At 40.3% G+C, this 15,687-nt stretch overlaps 1 protein-coding gene across 1 annotated transcript in view; it reads left to right on the plus strand.

Moving 5' to 3' along the window:
* The first annotated feature begins 2,358 nt into the window (after positions 1-2,358).
* The window catches only part of ME2 (malic enzyme 2), a 58,739-nt gene continuing 45,410 nt past the window's right edge, over positions 2,359-15,687 (plus strand). The window contains exon 1 of the mRNA XM_060118637.1: positions 2,359-2,609. The gene's annotated coding sequence lies outside the window, so the exon portion shown is untranslated. The remainder of the gene's footprint in view (positions 2,610-15,687) is intronic.

A 15,687-nucleotide genomic window follows, 5' to 3' on the forward strand; every position in this document is an offset into this window, starting at 1 on the left:
TGATTTATACAAACAGAGGCTTATTTCACAAAACAGGAAATACAGGCATAGGAATCAAGGCTGAACATGGCTCAGTAATACTGTTGGGGACCCTGGTTTTTCCATCCTGCCAACACACTTACAGTGTAAGCCTTCAATCTCTTGCTTGTCATCTTATGGTCCGATGATGGGTGCCAGGCTTCCAAACATTTCTAGTGAGGAGAAGTGGGATGAAGCAAAAGGTACATGCCAGTTGAGTCTTTTGTAAAAAGCCTTTCCTTTTTAAAAAAAAGCCTTTTCAAAAGTCCCACCCAAAAGCTTCCATGTATGTGACTCCAACAGGGTCCTTGCCCAACTGAAATATAAAGCAAGCCACAAATGGGAGCTACATATGTAATTTTAAGTTTTATAGTAGTCGTGTTAAAAAAATAAAAAGAAAGAGGTAAAATTAATTTTAATAATATATTTCATTTAACCCCAAATATCCAAACTATTATTTCAACATGTGATCAATATTTTAAAAATTGAGATATTTCCCCCTTTTTTTTTGCACTGTTCTGGAACTCAGTGTGTATCTTAATTTAGACTAGCCATATTTCAAGTGCTCCATAGCCACATATCACTGTGCTGGATAGGACGCCTCAAACCAATCACCTAAGCGACTAAGGAGAAGTGAATTGGGGCGGACCAGTGAAACAGTGCTGTGTGCCTCTTTGACATTAACATATATTTCACTTAATAAGGAATGAACTGACCTCGATTTAACCAAAAAAAGTCCCATCCATGATAGCTCTCTACAACCCTTCAACCTGGGATCATTCTACTGTAGGGCAAACTATCTTTCAAGACAAAATAATTTTACCTCTACTAATGAAGCATTTATAATGACACTTGTAATTTTTAAATTTTCTGTCATTCAGATTGCGGCATCTTGACAATTTCTGGCAAGCAGGGTTATTTTAGGTCATGCTTGTTTATAGTCTCTCTTTCCCAGCGGTGGTTACTAATAGCAGCCATACCTATCATTTATGCTCCAACTACTGTTTCCCCAATATGCCCCACCCTTCCATGCTTAGAGTGATATGGCTGCTCCAAATTTTACACAATTGTCAATGAGTTTAGGAGGGGAGGGAATTCACTTTTTTCTACGTCTGCTCAATTTTCTCTATCCTAGATCTCCATCGCTTTTAATTTTCTCATTTAATCTGCCTTGCCTCTTTTTTGTTTTGTTTTTGTTTTGTTTTGTTTTTGCGGTACGCGGGCCTCTCACTGCTGTGGCCTCTCCCGTTGCGGAGCACAGGCTCCGGACACGCAGGCTCAGCGGCCATGGCTCACGGGCCCAGCCGCTCCGCGGCATGTGGGATCCTCCCGGACCTGGGCACGAACCCGTGTTCCCTGCATCGGCAGGCGGGCTCTCAACCACTGCACCACCAGGGAAGCCCTGCCTTGCCTCTTTTTTATCCTTTACATCTTTAGTTAAAAACTATTATTACTATACTTTAAAAGCACACGAACTCGATTACAGTAAAGAATTTTTGGTGATAACATTTTCTGAAATAAGAATGAAGAAATATCCTCCAATATCATAACCGTGGGCGGGTATAGTTGTATTAAGGTATGGTCCTGCAGCTTTCAAGATGACAATTTAGGGTTCCAGTGCTTTTCTGAGAGGGAACAATGAATATCTATTTATGGTGCCTGTGATTGTAGGGATCATTAGTAAATTCCCTGCAGGCCAAAAAGTGTGTCAGCAACCGTGGAGAGTAGCAAAGAATTCGGCAGAAGAGCAACTCTTAGACAAACAAAAATTGCTCAGAAACATAAAGCGGTCCTCAAGTGCGGAGGCTTCGCATTTCCTGGGTCCTCCCTCTTCTGCTTCTCCATTCTCCTGGCGTGCATCCCGCTCTTAAATCTCTGCAATCCTCTCCCTGCCTCCACTGGCTGTCCAGAACCGACCCAAACTCCCAGCCTTCCCCTCTTCTCGGGATCTGAGACTGGTACCCGCCGACACGCCCCACCCCACCCCATTCCCGGCCTCGTCCGCGCCTGCGCAGAGCCTCTTTTCGCGCGAACGCGCAGCCATCACCCCCAACCATACCGCCAGCCGCGGGAAGGCGAAGTCTGCGGTACCCAGCCCCAGGTCTTTTCCTGGGGCGGCGGTTATCGTCTTTATATCCGGACTTCTCCCACCCTACAGAACCCCTCTTTCACTCCTTGGGGTCGGGCCCTTAAGGGCATGCACCTGGCCCCAAATGGTAACCTCTAGCCACCAGATAGAGAAAGGTCCTGCAAGGCTGGAACGCGGGTGCGCAGCTCGCGAAACCTCAAAGCGGAGCCCCGCCCCTCAAGGCTGGCCTCCTGCCTCCGTATTGGTCTGCGCCCCCGTCAGTCTCCCCCCATGGGGCCGCGCCGGCTGTACTCCCTGTTCCCTCTTCTCAGTACGCGGATTTACTGGCTACCTCGGCTAGTATCCAGCCAACCCAGCCAGTCCGATCCTGACCTGGAGCCGGCTCCGGAAAGCCTCGAGAAGGGGAGGGCCGGACTCGGTCGGAGCTGAGCATCGTCCGGGTGGGCTGCGGGGCCGCGGCCTCTCCGCCGGCAGCACCACCTGTCGCCTGGCTAGACGTCGGGTAAGGCTCCGCACGGCTCGCAGCTGCGGGCGGCCTGCCGGGCGGGAGTTCCGGGATGGGAGCGGGCGCCGGCCTCCTCATCCCGGCCCGGGGAGCCGAGCGCGGACCCGCTGCCGGCCTCCGCGCGTGCGGCCCTCAAGGTCCCAGCTTGGCGGATGGGAGGGCGGGGTGAAGGGAAGGGGTTCGTCGAGTCCCGGCTGAGACCGTGGGGAACGGTGGGGTCTCGGCACCCACTGTTTGACCGTGGGCGGCTCTTCCCTGGCGCACGGTTTGGGGACGCGACTTCCCGGTCGAGACTCGCTCGTCCCAGGGCGCCCCCCACTTCCCGACCTGGAGTAAGGCCCTGCGGCTTCCTTAACAGGAGCATCTCTTATACCCTTTACTCCCGCGCCCCTTAAAGACCGATTTTGTCGCTCCAAATCCCTTTATCGAATAGTTCTCTTTTTCTGCAGGGATGAATTAATGGCAGGAGTTAGGCATTTTGTTTGTGTGTTGTGATTGTTCCTTGCTGTAAAGGAAGTTTGTTGCAAGCTAGAAAGTTCTAAGATTGGAATGGTTCTGCCCATTCATGTGAAATGACATCTGTGGACCAGGATTGGCAGGCGTTTCTTTGACGCTGGTGATATCCATTTCTGCTTGTGTGGTGTTACACTGAGGTCCCGGATTTGACTTTCTTGGTTCCGAAGATAATTCTAGAAAATTTCTGTTGCCGTTTGGTGAGAAGAAGCTTAATGAAAATAACAGATCTCAACAGAGATGCTTCCTTACAAAACGTGTTATCGCATATCTGTTTGATTTACCTTCTTAATGTTTGTGGCAGTCACTTCAAAACAAAACAGTTGATAGCACTTATTTCTTTTAGTGTTGCAACTGATAACATGGAAGCACGTATTAATTGTTAATCAGGAGCCGAGCGCTGTTTTCTGCAAGAATTATCTCAAAATAATGCCCTGAGGTTGGCACTCTTTATTATCTCCAGGTTACAAATGAAAATTAGAAAGGCTAAGTAGCTTACCCAAGATCACAGGTTTTACGTGGCAAAGCCTGGATTCGAACTCAGGCAATCTAACTTAATAGCTCCAGCCTCCTCTTAAGCTTGTATGCTCCTTAAGCATTGTTCATGCTGTAAAGCTAAGTGCAGTGTTGTGCTCCTAAGTTTTGATCTTTAGTTGCCAAGCATTCTGGAAATTAGAGAAGAAACAGTCATTTCCTTACAAACCCCCCCACACACATACACAGCTGTGTGTGTGCGCGTGTGTGTATACACATACATATACACACACTATAGTAGTTACGCAAATGATAGGTAAATATATCTTGTGTAACTACTATAACTAGTTGAGTTGTTATGTTACATGGTTTGCAGAAATAAAGGAAAAATGTTTAGCGTTATCTTCTAATAGTGGACCTTTAAATAATCAACTGTGAGCAATGATTTATAATCTGTTATCTGATTCTTTTATGGTAGCTATAAAGACTTAATTAAAAGTTAGGCATAGAGGCTAGAAATGCTGATATACCTTTACCATAAGATAAAAGGAAATGTTGGGCTATGCTTCTGTAGAAGTTTTGCATTCTCTTGAGAATGAAAACTTACTGTTGCTCAATAGTTATTCCTGAGACAGAACCGCTTACAGGTTTCACTCTTAGAAGGTGTTTATGTATAATGTTTTTGTCTTTTAATAAATTTATTATGAAAATGCATTAAAAATTCATAAAGAAAAAACACATTTACCATTTGAGAATTTCTTTTGTAAATTAACTCTTACCATAATGCTGTTTGTGCATAAATTGTATTTAATTTCATATAAGAAAATGAGCTATTCTAAACTACAATACAGTTTATATTAAGTTAAACTAAAATTAATTATAATTTATATTGGTGAATTTCAGACCAACTTAACCATATTTTAAAACATAAATAACTATGGACACCAAGGAGGGGAAGCCGCAGGGGGGTGGGGATGGTGGTGTGATGAATTGGGCGATTGGGATTGACATGTGTACACTCATGTGTATAAAATTGATGACTAATAAGAACCTGCTGTATAAAAAAATAAATTAAAAAAACAGTTAAAAAAACATAACACTAAAATCTATAGTTGTTTACTGAGGATCAATATTAGAGAACAAAATTCATACTAAATATCAAAATTACTCCACATTTGATTTAATAAAACAGTAACCATTTTATTAAAAGTTAATTATTTTATTTGAAAGTCACCGTTTTGATTATATGGCTGCATATTGTACCTGCCTTGATCAATATGTACAAATTTCAAAAGTTAGGAAACATATTGATTATGTAGATATTGTTTAGGATGACACTTGATATTTGCCTGGATCTGTATGTCATCCAGATTCTCATTCTTGACCTAGAGATTTAATTTGAAATAGTTTAAATAAATGTTAACCATGATTTTCCTCATAGCCTCTTTTTAAACAAAAAACTTTTTATTGAAGTATAGTTAATATACAAACCTCATAGCCTCTTTTTTTTTTTTTAAGTTATTTTTTTGGCTGTGCTGGGTCTTCCCTGCTGTGTGCGGGTTTTCTCTCGTTGCGGCGAGTGGAGGCTACTTTTCGTTGCAGTGCACAGGCTTCTTATTGCCGTGGCTTCTCTTGTTGCGGAGCACGGTCTAGGCGCTTGGGCTTCAGTAGTTGTAGCACGCAGGCTCAGTAGTTGTGGCTCGCGGGCTCTAGAGCGCAGGCTCAGCAGTTGTGGCCCACGAGCTTAGTTGCTCTGCGGCATGTGGGATCTTCTCAGACCAGGGCTCGAACCCGTGTCCCCTGCACTGGCAGATTCTTAACCACTGCGCCACCAGGGAAGCCCCCTCATAGCCTCTTAATATGGATTTTACATTGGAAGATGTTGATGCAGAAACAGGCATTTAGAAAGCATCTTCTGACCTCTTCAGTTTATTATTACTAATAACAATAATGCATAGATAAATAACATTTATAGAGCACTTAGAGGACACTGTGATAATCATCTTACATGGATTATCTAATTTTAATCTTAAAATGGCCCTATTTAGTAGGTCCTGTTGTTTATCATCCCCATTCAAGTGATGAAATAACTACAGTCCAAGGAGATTGAGGCTTAACTCCGACTTACTCAAGATGATGGCGCTAGCAGTGTAGCAGGGGCGAAGCTAGGATTTAAGTCCAGTGGTCTGATTCCAGAGCTTGCCTTTGACCACTCTGCCAGATTGCCTGGATATGGATTTTATTGAATAAACCAAGTGAAGTGGTCGAGCTCTTTATGATGATGATAAAAAAGCTCTAAAGGGTTGATGCTTTGTTTAAATATTATCATTACTGCACACAACTGCAAAATAGAGTTTCCCTTCCCCTTCCCTACTTTATTGGTAAGAAAAGTGAGACTTAAGTTAGGGGTTCCCAGACTGTTGGACTTCATGGGTAAGTTAAAAAAAGAAAAGTGTGTGTGTAGGGGGGCAATTGGGACCAGACGTAAGATCGCCAACTTTTAATTCTGTCAAGGTTATAGACCTTTTTAAAAACTACTACAATCTACCATCCCCATCCTTTCAAAACAAAAAAAACCTTTTTTACCACCAAAAAGGGAGGAAGATAATTACAACATGAAGACTAAGACAATAAATTTAGTATTATGAAAAACTATTCTGAAACCATGCACCTCAGATTGGAACTTGAACCCACGTGGCCGGGACTCAAACCTGGCCAAAACCCAGACTGGGACTTGAACCCACGAGGCCAGGACTTGAACCCAGGAAAAACCCACAGTCTTCCAACTGAGATCACACACCTGGTTTCAGGACTTAACGAAGCTCAGGTTCTTGATGTCTCATAGCAGAAAAAATTCAGTGAGAGACAAAGTGATAGGTAAGAAGTGGATTTATTTAGAGAGAAACACACTCCACAGACAGTGTGGGCCATCTCAGAAGGCGAGAGGCCTTGGGAGAAATGCACTCCACAAACAGAGCGTGGGCTATCTCAGAAGGTGAGAAAGGCACCAGGGTATGGGGTTGTCAGTTTTTATAGTGGTGGGTAATTTCATAGGCTAATGAGTGGGAGGAGTATTCCAGCTATTTCAGGAAGGGGCGGGGATTTCCAGGAATTGGGCCACCACCCACTTTTTGATCCTTATGGTCACCTTAGAACTGTCATGGCACCTGTGGGTTTGTCATTTAACTTGCTGAAGTGTTACAGTGAGCTTCTACTGAGGCTCAAGGTCTAGGGGAAGTCGACCTGTCTGCCATCTTGTACCCATTTGGTTCTAATCCGTTTATGTCATGTCCTTGGGCTATGTCATTCTTTCAGAGGTTGTGCCCTGCCCCCTTCCCTCCTATTTCAATACTACCTTGTCCTAGTTTTTCTCATTTGGTTATAGACTAGTGAAAAACGTGTCTCCGACAGACACCAATTCAGAGACCATTTGGGAATGATTGGGTAGCATAACTGATTCCAAACTGGTCATTAGCTGCGTCCAGATTCAGTCTGACTGCAGAGCTTGTGCTCACTGTACCTAGTCATGACCTCTCTCTAATTTTGGTCTCTAGTACATTGAACTTCTGCTTTCTACCCCCAGCTAGGGGGCCAGGGAGAGTATTCTCCAGCAGTCAGTGGCCTAGCAGTTTCAGTCCCAGTCCAGTTTATAAACACCACCCAGAGAGTAAATTCAGTTAACCCCCAGGGCAAGGCAGGATGAATGACACACCAGAGGGAGAAACCACAAGCATACCTCAATATCCAGGAAGCTCAAGTAAGCAGCTTGAGTTTTCATATTTGTTCAAAATGGGAAGCCCCACCTTATTTTGTTTCCTGTTTTTACTTCACTCATTTTTACAGTTCTTCCATCCTGTCTGTATAACATGAGGAGTTAGGTGTGGGTTTTCCCCATTTTGTCCTGTTGCCTCCAGCTGCTATTAAGCCTGCTGTCTGTCTGTCTCTCCTTAGTCCTTGGTTCTATTTTTGGCAGAGATTGGTTTTTCTCCTTAAGTTGTTTTTTAACTTATGCCTACTTGTTTTAAAGACACTATTAAAATTACTTTTATATTTTATTTTACTCTCTATCACTTAGTCATAAAGTAATAATTTGAGTGCTGTAACACTTTACTCTTTAAGTCTTTAATACTTTTCTGCATCTATTCTCTCATTTGATCATTACAGTTACCTATGAGGTAGATTTAATAGGTAATCTTTATTTTACAGACTAAATTCAGTATTTGTTAGAAGCAAAATTTTAGCTAGGAACTGAAAATAGAAGACTTTATATGTCAGAATGCTGATCTTAACTACTGAAGGGAAAAACTTTCTTCCTACTCACAGACTCAACTCTTCCGGCCACCAAATGTGTTTTTTCCCCACACGCAGGAGTTCTCCAGCTCTAGGCAGACACTGACGGGGTGTGCTACAACTTAATTCTAACACTGGCTACCTGGAGGTAACTTCAGATCCCACAAGTTAGGGACTCAGCCCGGAAGGACTGCCCCCACTTCAGATGCCAGTCGGCAAGCCCCAGGTTTTGACCTATGCTTCTTACCAACCAGCTGTACATCAGGGCTTCCCACAACCCCTTAGGTTAGATCATTTGCTGTAATGGCTCACAGAACTCAGGGAGACACTTTACTTCTATTTACCGGTTTCTTACAAAAGGATACAACTCAGGAACAAATGGAAAAGACACATAGGACTAGGTATTGGGGGTGGGGTCGGGGAGGGCACGGCGCATCCTTGCCCTCTGCTCTTGCCACCCCCCAGCACCTAGATGTGTTCACCAACCTGAAAGCTCATCAATTCTCTTTGTTCAAAAGTTTTTATGGATCTTAATCGCCATTGTTCCCACCCCCTTTCCCAGGGGAACTGGAGTGGTACTGAAAGTTCCCACTCTCTAATAATCACTTGGTCTTTCTGGTGACAGAGGTTCTGTAGTGGCCTCACCCTAAGTCACCTCATTAGCATAAACTCAGGTCTGATCAAAAGGGGCTGCTTATGAATAACAAAAGATACTCCTGTCACTCAAGAAATTCCAGCAGTTTTTAGGAACTCTGTACAAGAACTGGAGATCAAGACCAAATATATTTCTTATTACACCACAAGTACTAATTGCAAAGTGTATTTTTCTCAGATAGTCTTTGATTTTAAATAAAATAAAAGGTATTCCATACTGTTTTAGATTTTCCTAGCTCACCAATATGCTGCAATACTAATCCAGTCTTTTGGTACCAAAGTTTTAATTGTGATAAATAATGCTTTCTCTCCTGGAAGAACCACACAAACATGATCAGGGCTGCACTTTCAATTTCTGTCTTTTCAAAATTTATTTTGAAATAATTTGAAAGATGTGGTTGTATACATCATACTTCTTGGCCCCTTAATACTTCACTGTGTATTTTCAGAAAAGGATACCTCTTACATATGGTTATCGAACACAGAAAATTTAAAATTCTACAAGACTTTTATGTAAGTTACAGTATATCTCCCAGTTTTGCCAGTTATCCCAGTAATATCCTTGATGGCATTTTGGGGGATCAGGTTTTGCGCTTAGTTGTCCTATCTGTTCGGTCTTCTTTAAATTGCAATGGTTCTTTAGTGTTTTTCATGGCATTTACATTTTTGAAGAAAACCAATCAGTTATCTTATGGTGTCTCTCGTGATTCTTTTTTATTATCATTATTGAAATACATTTGACAGGAAACATTGTGTAAATTTAAGGTGTACAATGGGTTAATTTGATACATTGTAATATTGCCATTGTACTGATAATTAGCACCTCTGGACATTACCTGATTATAATTTCTTTTTAGTGGTTGGAATAATTAAGTTCTAGTCTCTTTGCAAGTTAGATGATTATAATACAATATTGTTGTCTGTGTTCACTATGCATTAGATCTCTAGGACTTACCTCTTAGGCATCTTGTTGAAAGTTTGTACCTTTAAACAAGGTACTATCCCTTTCCCCAATTCCCGTCTCCCATGATTCTTGATGTGCTTATGATCATTCAGATTTCTTGTTTTGTGCCCATATTTAGGTACCACATTTATATGAAATATCCAGAATAGGTAAATACAAAAATACAGAAAGCAGACTGGTGGTTGCAGTCACTGGGGGAGTGGGGAAAACTGGTTAATGGGTGTGGTATTTCCTTCTGGGATGATGAAAATGTTTTGGAACCAGATAGAGGTGGTTGTACACCATTATGGATTTTCTAAATCCCTCTGAATTGTTTATTTTAAAACAGTTAATTTTGTTATGTGAATTTCAGCTCCATAAAAATTAACTTAAAATCCTAATGTAGATGATTTTGCTGCACCCCCATATACAGCCCATGGATTTCTCAACAAATAGAAATTCCATTTAAAAACTACTGCATGATAATTATAATGGTTTATGATGATTAAATAAATAAATGAGCGTTGCAAATTGATATTTAGTAGGAGAATTAATATGCAGAAGAATCTATTATATTCCCATCAGTAAATATTTAAGGTTTAATGTATTATGTAGTTTTCTATTCTGAAAAATTCTCATAATGTTTGAGATGGATGTGAAAGGACAAAAACATGTTTTCAAGGCAATTTGCATGATTTTTAAATATTACATAACAGGTTTTCTAAAAACAAAAAATTTAGTACACTGAATTTAAATATTGAATATCACTAATACCTTAAAATTTGACGTCTAGATTAAGAATCTGGATGGCTTCACTTCCTCTGAAAGTGTGTGCTCCAGGCTTTTCTATTATTTACATTTCCACCTTCAACCTAAACTCTCCCACACCTGTTTACATTGAAATCACTTCCATGAAAACACTTGCTGTTTACTAGATGTTTCATACCTTGCCACACTTGTGTGGATTAGAAAAAGGGTAAATATTTGGCACACTGTAGTAGGTAATAAATAAAGAGTAGCAATGATTATTATCCAAGGACTTAGACTGTTGTCAGGAAAAGTGAATCTTTGCCTTCACCTTATGTATTTTATAATCCCTTACAACCTGTAGAAACATAAATGTATTTTTAAAACATCTTTATTGGAGTATAATTGCTTTACATTGTTGTGTTAGTTGCTGCTGTATAACACAGTGAGTCAGCTATATGTATACATATATCCCCATATCCCCTCCTCTTGCGTCTCCCTCCCACCCTCCCTATCCCACCCCTTTAGGTGGTCACAAAGCACCGAGCTGATCTCCCTGTGCTATGCGGCTGCTTCCCACTAGTTACCTATTTTACATTTGATAGTGTACATATGTCCATGCCACTCTCTCACTTCGTCCCAGCTTACCCTTCCCCCTCCCCGTGTCCTCAAGTCCATTCTCTACATCTGTGTCTTTATTCCTGTCCTGCCCCTAGGTTCTTCAGAACCTTTTCTTTTTTTTTTTAATTCCATATATATGTGTTAGCATACAGTATTTGTTTTTCTCTTTCTGACTTACTGCACTCTGTATGACAGATTCTAGGTCCATCCACCTTACTACAAATAACTCAATTTCATTTCTTTTTGTGGCTGAGTAATATTCCATTACATATGTGCCACATTTTTATCCATTCATCTGTCGATGGACACTTAGGTTGCTTCCATGTCCTGGCTATTGTAAATAGTGCTGCAATGAACATTGTGGTGCATGACTCTTTTTGAGTTATGGTTTTCTCAGGGTATATGCCCAGTAGTTAGATTGCTGGGTCATATGGTAGTTCTATTTTTAGTTTTTTAAGGAACCTCCATACTGTTCTCCATAGTGGCTGTATCAATTTACATTTCCACCAACAGTGTAGGAGGGTTCCCTCTTCACCGCACCCTCTGCAGCACTTATTGTAGATTTTTTGATGACAGCCATTCTGACTGGTGTGAGGTGATACCTCACTGTAGTTTTGATTTGCATTTCTCTAATGATTAGTGATGTTGACCATCCTTTCATGTGTTTGTTGGCAATCTGTATTATCTTCTTTGGAGAAAGGACTATTTAGGTCTTCTGCCCATTTTTGGATTCGGGTGTTTGTTTTTTCACATCTTTATTGGAGTATAATTGCTTAACAATGGCGTGTTAGTTTCTGCTTTATAACAAAATGAATCAGTTATACATATACATATGTTCCCACATCCCCTCCCTCTTGCGTCTCCCTCCCACCCTCCCTATCCCACCTCTCCAGGCAGTCACAAAGCACCGAGCTGATCTCCCTGGGCTATGCGGCTGCTTCCCACTAGCTATCTACCTTACGTTTGGTAGTGTATATATGTCCATGCCGCTCTTTCACTTTGTCACAGCTTACCCTTCCCCCTCCCCATATCCTCAAGTCCATTCTCTAGTAGGTCTGTGTCTTTATTCCTGTCTTACCCCTAGGTTCTTCATGACATTTTTTTTCTTCTTAAATTCCATATATATGTGTTAGCATACGGTATTTGTCTTTCTCTTTCTGACTTACTTCACTCTGTATGACAGACTCTAGGTCTATCCACCTCTTACAAATAGCTCAATTTCGTTTCTTTTTATGGCTGAGTAATGTTCCATTGTATATATGTGCCACATCTTCTTTATCCATTCATCCGATGATGGACACTTAGGTTGTTTCCATCTCCGGGCTATTGTAAATAGGGCTGCTATGAACATTTTGGTACATGACTCTTTTTGAATTATGGTTTTCTCAGGGTATATGCCCAGTAGTGGGATTGCTGGGTCATGTGGTAGTTCTATTTTTAGTTTTTTAAGGAACCTCCCTACTGTTCTCCATAGTGGCTGTACCAATTCACATTCCCACCAGCAGTGCAAGAGTGTTCCCTTTTTTCCACACCCTCTCCAGCATTTATTGTTTCTAGATTTTTTGATGATGGCCATTCTGACTGGTGTGAGATGATATCTCATTGTAGTTTTGATTTGCATTTCTCTAATGATTAATGATGTTGAGCATTCTTTCATGTGTTTGTTGGCAGTCTGTATATCTTCTGTGGAGAAATGTCTATTTAGGTATTCTGCCCATTTTTGGATTGGGTTGTTTGTTTTTTTGTTATTGAGCTACATGAGCTGCTTATAAATTTTGGAGATTAATCCTTTGTCAGTTGCTTCATTTGCAAATATTTTCTCCCATTCTGAGGGTTGTCTTTTGGTCTTGTTTATGGTTTCCTTTACTGAGCAAAAGCTTTTAAGTTTCATTAGGTCCCATGTGTTTATTTTTGTCTTTATTTCCATTTCTCTAGGAGGTGGGTCCAAAAGGATCTTGCTGTGATTTATGTCATAGAATGTTCTGCCTATGTTTTCCTCTAAGAGTTTGATAGTTTCTGGCCTTACATTTAGGTCTTTAATCCATTTTGAGTTTATTTTTGTGTATGGTGTTAGGAAGTGTTCTAATTTCATTCTTTTACATGTAGCTGTCCAGTTTTCCCAGCACCACTTATTGAAGAGACTGTCTTTTCTCCATTATATATTCTTGCTTCATTTATCAAAGATAAGGTGACCATATGTGTGTGGGTTTATCTCTGGGCTTTATGTCCTGTTCCATTGACCTATATTTCTGTCTTTGTGCCACTACTGTAGCTTTGTAGTATAGTCTAAAGTCAGGGAGTTTGATTCCTCCAGCTCTGTTTTTCCTTCTCAAGATTGCTTTGGCTGTTCGGGGTCTTTTGTCTTTCCATACAAATTGTGAAATTTTTTGTTCTAGTTCTGTGAAAAATGCCATTGGTAGTTTTATAGGGATTACATTGAATCTGTAGATTGCTTTGGATAGTGTAGTCATTTCACAATGTTGATTCTTCCAATGCAAGAACATGGTATATCTGTCCATCTGTTTGTATCGTCTTTAATTTCTTTCATCAGTGTCTTATAGTTTTCTGCATATAGGTCTTTTGTCTCCTTAGGTAGGTTTATTCCTAGGTATTTTATTCTTTTTGTTGCAATGGTACATGAGAGTGTTTCCTTAATTCCTCTTTCAGATTTTTCATCATTAGTGTATAGGAATGCAAGAGATTTCTGTGCATTAATTTCGTATCCTGCTACTTTACCAAATTCATTGATTAGCTCTAGTAGTTTTCTGGTAGCATCTTTAGGATTCTCTGTGTATGGTATCAGGTCATCTGCAAACAGTGACAGTTTTACTTCTTTTACGATTTGGGTTCCCTTTATTTCTTTTTCTTCTCTGATTGCTGTGGCTAAAAATTCCAAAACTATGTTGAATAATAGTGGTGAGAGTGGGCAACCTTGTCTTGTTCCTGATCTTAGTGAAAGTGGTTTCAGTTTTTCACCGTTGAGAACAATGCTGGCTGTAGGTTTGTCATATATGTCGTTGATTATGTTGAGGAAAGTTCCCTCTCTGCCTACTTTCTGGAGGGCTTTTATCATAAGTGGCTGTAGAATTTTGTCAATAGCTTTTTCTGCATCTATTGAGATGATTATATGGGTTTTATCCTTCAGTTTGTTAATATGGTGTATCACATTGATTGATTTGTGTATATTGAAGAATCCTTGCATTCCTAGGATAAACCCCACTTGATCACAGTGTATGATCCTTTTAATGTGTTGTTGGATTCTGTTTGCTAGTATTTTGTTGAGGATTTTTGCATCTATGTTCATCAGTGATATTGGCCTGTAGTTTTCTTTTTTTGTGACATCTTTTTCTGGTTTTGGTATCAGGGTGATGGTGGCCTCGTAGAATGAGTTTGGGAGTGTTCCTCCCTCTGCTATATTTTGGAAGAGTTTGAGAAGGATAGGTGTTAGCTCTTCTCTAAATGTTTAATAGAATTAGCCTGTGAAGCCACCTGGTCCTGAGCTTTTGTTTGTTGGAAGATTTTTAATCACAGTTTCAATTTCAGTGCTTGTGATTGGTCTGTTTATATTTTCTATTTCTTCCTAGTTCAGTCTTGGAAGGTTGTGCTTTTCTAAGAATTTGTCCACTTCGTCCAGGTTGTCCATTTTATTGGCACAGATTTGCTTGTAGTAATCTCTCATGATCGTTTGTATTTGTGCAGTGTCAGTTTTTACTTCTTCTTTTTTCATTTCTAATTCTATTGATTTGAGTCTTCTCCCTTTTTTTGTTGATGCGACTGGCTAATGGTTTAACAATTTTGTTTATCTTAAAGAACCAGCTTTTAGTTTTATTGATCTTTGCTATCGTTTCCTTCATTTCTTTTTCATTTATTTCTGATCTGATCTTTATGATTTCTTTCCTTTTGCTAACTTTAGGGGTTTTTTTTTTTGTTCTTCTTTCTCTAATTGCTTTAGATATAAGGTTAGGTTGTTTATTTGAGATGTTTCTTGTGTCTTGAGGTAGGATTGTATTGCTATAAACTTCCCTCTTACAACTGCTTTTGCTGCATCCCATAGGTTTTGGGTCATCGTGTTTTGACTGTCATTTGTTTCTAGGTATTTTTTGATTTCCTCTTTGATTTCTTCAGTGATCTCTTGGTTATTTAGTAGTGTATTGCTTAGCCTCTTTTTCCATCCCCTCTCTTTCAGTCTGTATGTGTCCCTAGGTCTGATGTGGGTCTCTTGTAGGCAGCGTATATACACAGGTCTTGTTTTTGTATCCATTCAGCCAGTCTCTGTGTTTTGGTTGGAGCATTTAATCCATTTACATTTAAGGTAGTTATCGATATGTATGTTACTGTTACCATTTTCTTAATTGTTTTGGGTTTGTTATTGTAGGTCTTTTTCTTCTCTTGTGTTTCCTGCCTAGAGAAGTTCCTTTAGCATTTGTTGTTAAAGCTGGTTTGGTGGTACTGAATTCTCTTAGCTTTCGCTTGTCTGTAAAGTTTTTAGTTTCTCCATCAAATCTGAATGAGATCCTTGCTGGGTAGAGTAATCTTGGTTGTAAGTTTTTCCCTTTCATCATTTTAAATATGTCCTGCCACTCCCCTCTGGCTTGCAGAGTTTCTGCTGAAAGATCAGCTGTTAACCTTATGGGCATTCCTTTGTATGTTATTTGTTGCTTTTCCTTTGCTGCTTTTAATATTTTTCCTTTGTATTTAATTTTTGATAGTATGATTAATATGTGTCTTGGCGTGTTTCTCCTTGGATTTGTCCTATATGGGGCTCAACTGTGCTTCCTGGACTTGATTGACTATTTCCTTTCCCATATTAGGGACATTTACGATTATAATCTC

The sequence above is a fragment of the Mesoplodon densirostris genome, chromosome 15 (genome assembly GCF_025265405.1).
Source record: "Mesoplodon densirostris isolate mMesDen1 chromosome 15, mMesDen1 primary haplotype, whole genome shotgun sequence".
In the NCBI taxonomy this organism is placed as follows: domain Eukaryota; kingdom Metazoa; phylum Chordata; class Mammalia; order Artiodactyla; family Ziphiidae; genus Mesoplodon; species Mesoplodon densirostris.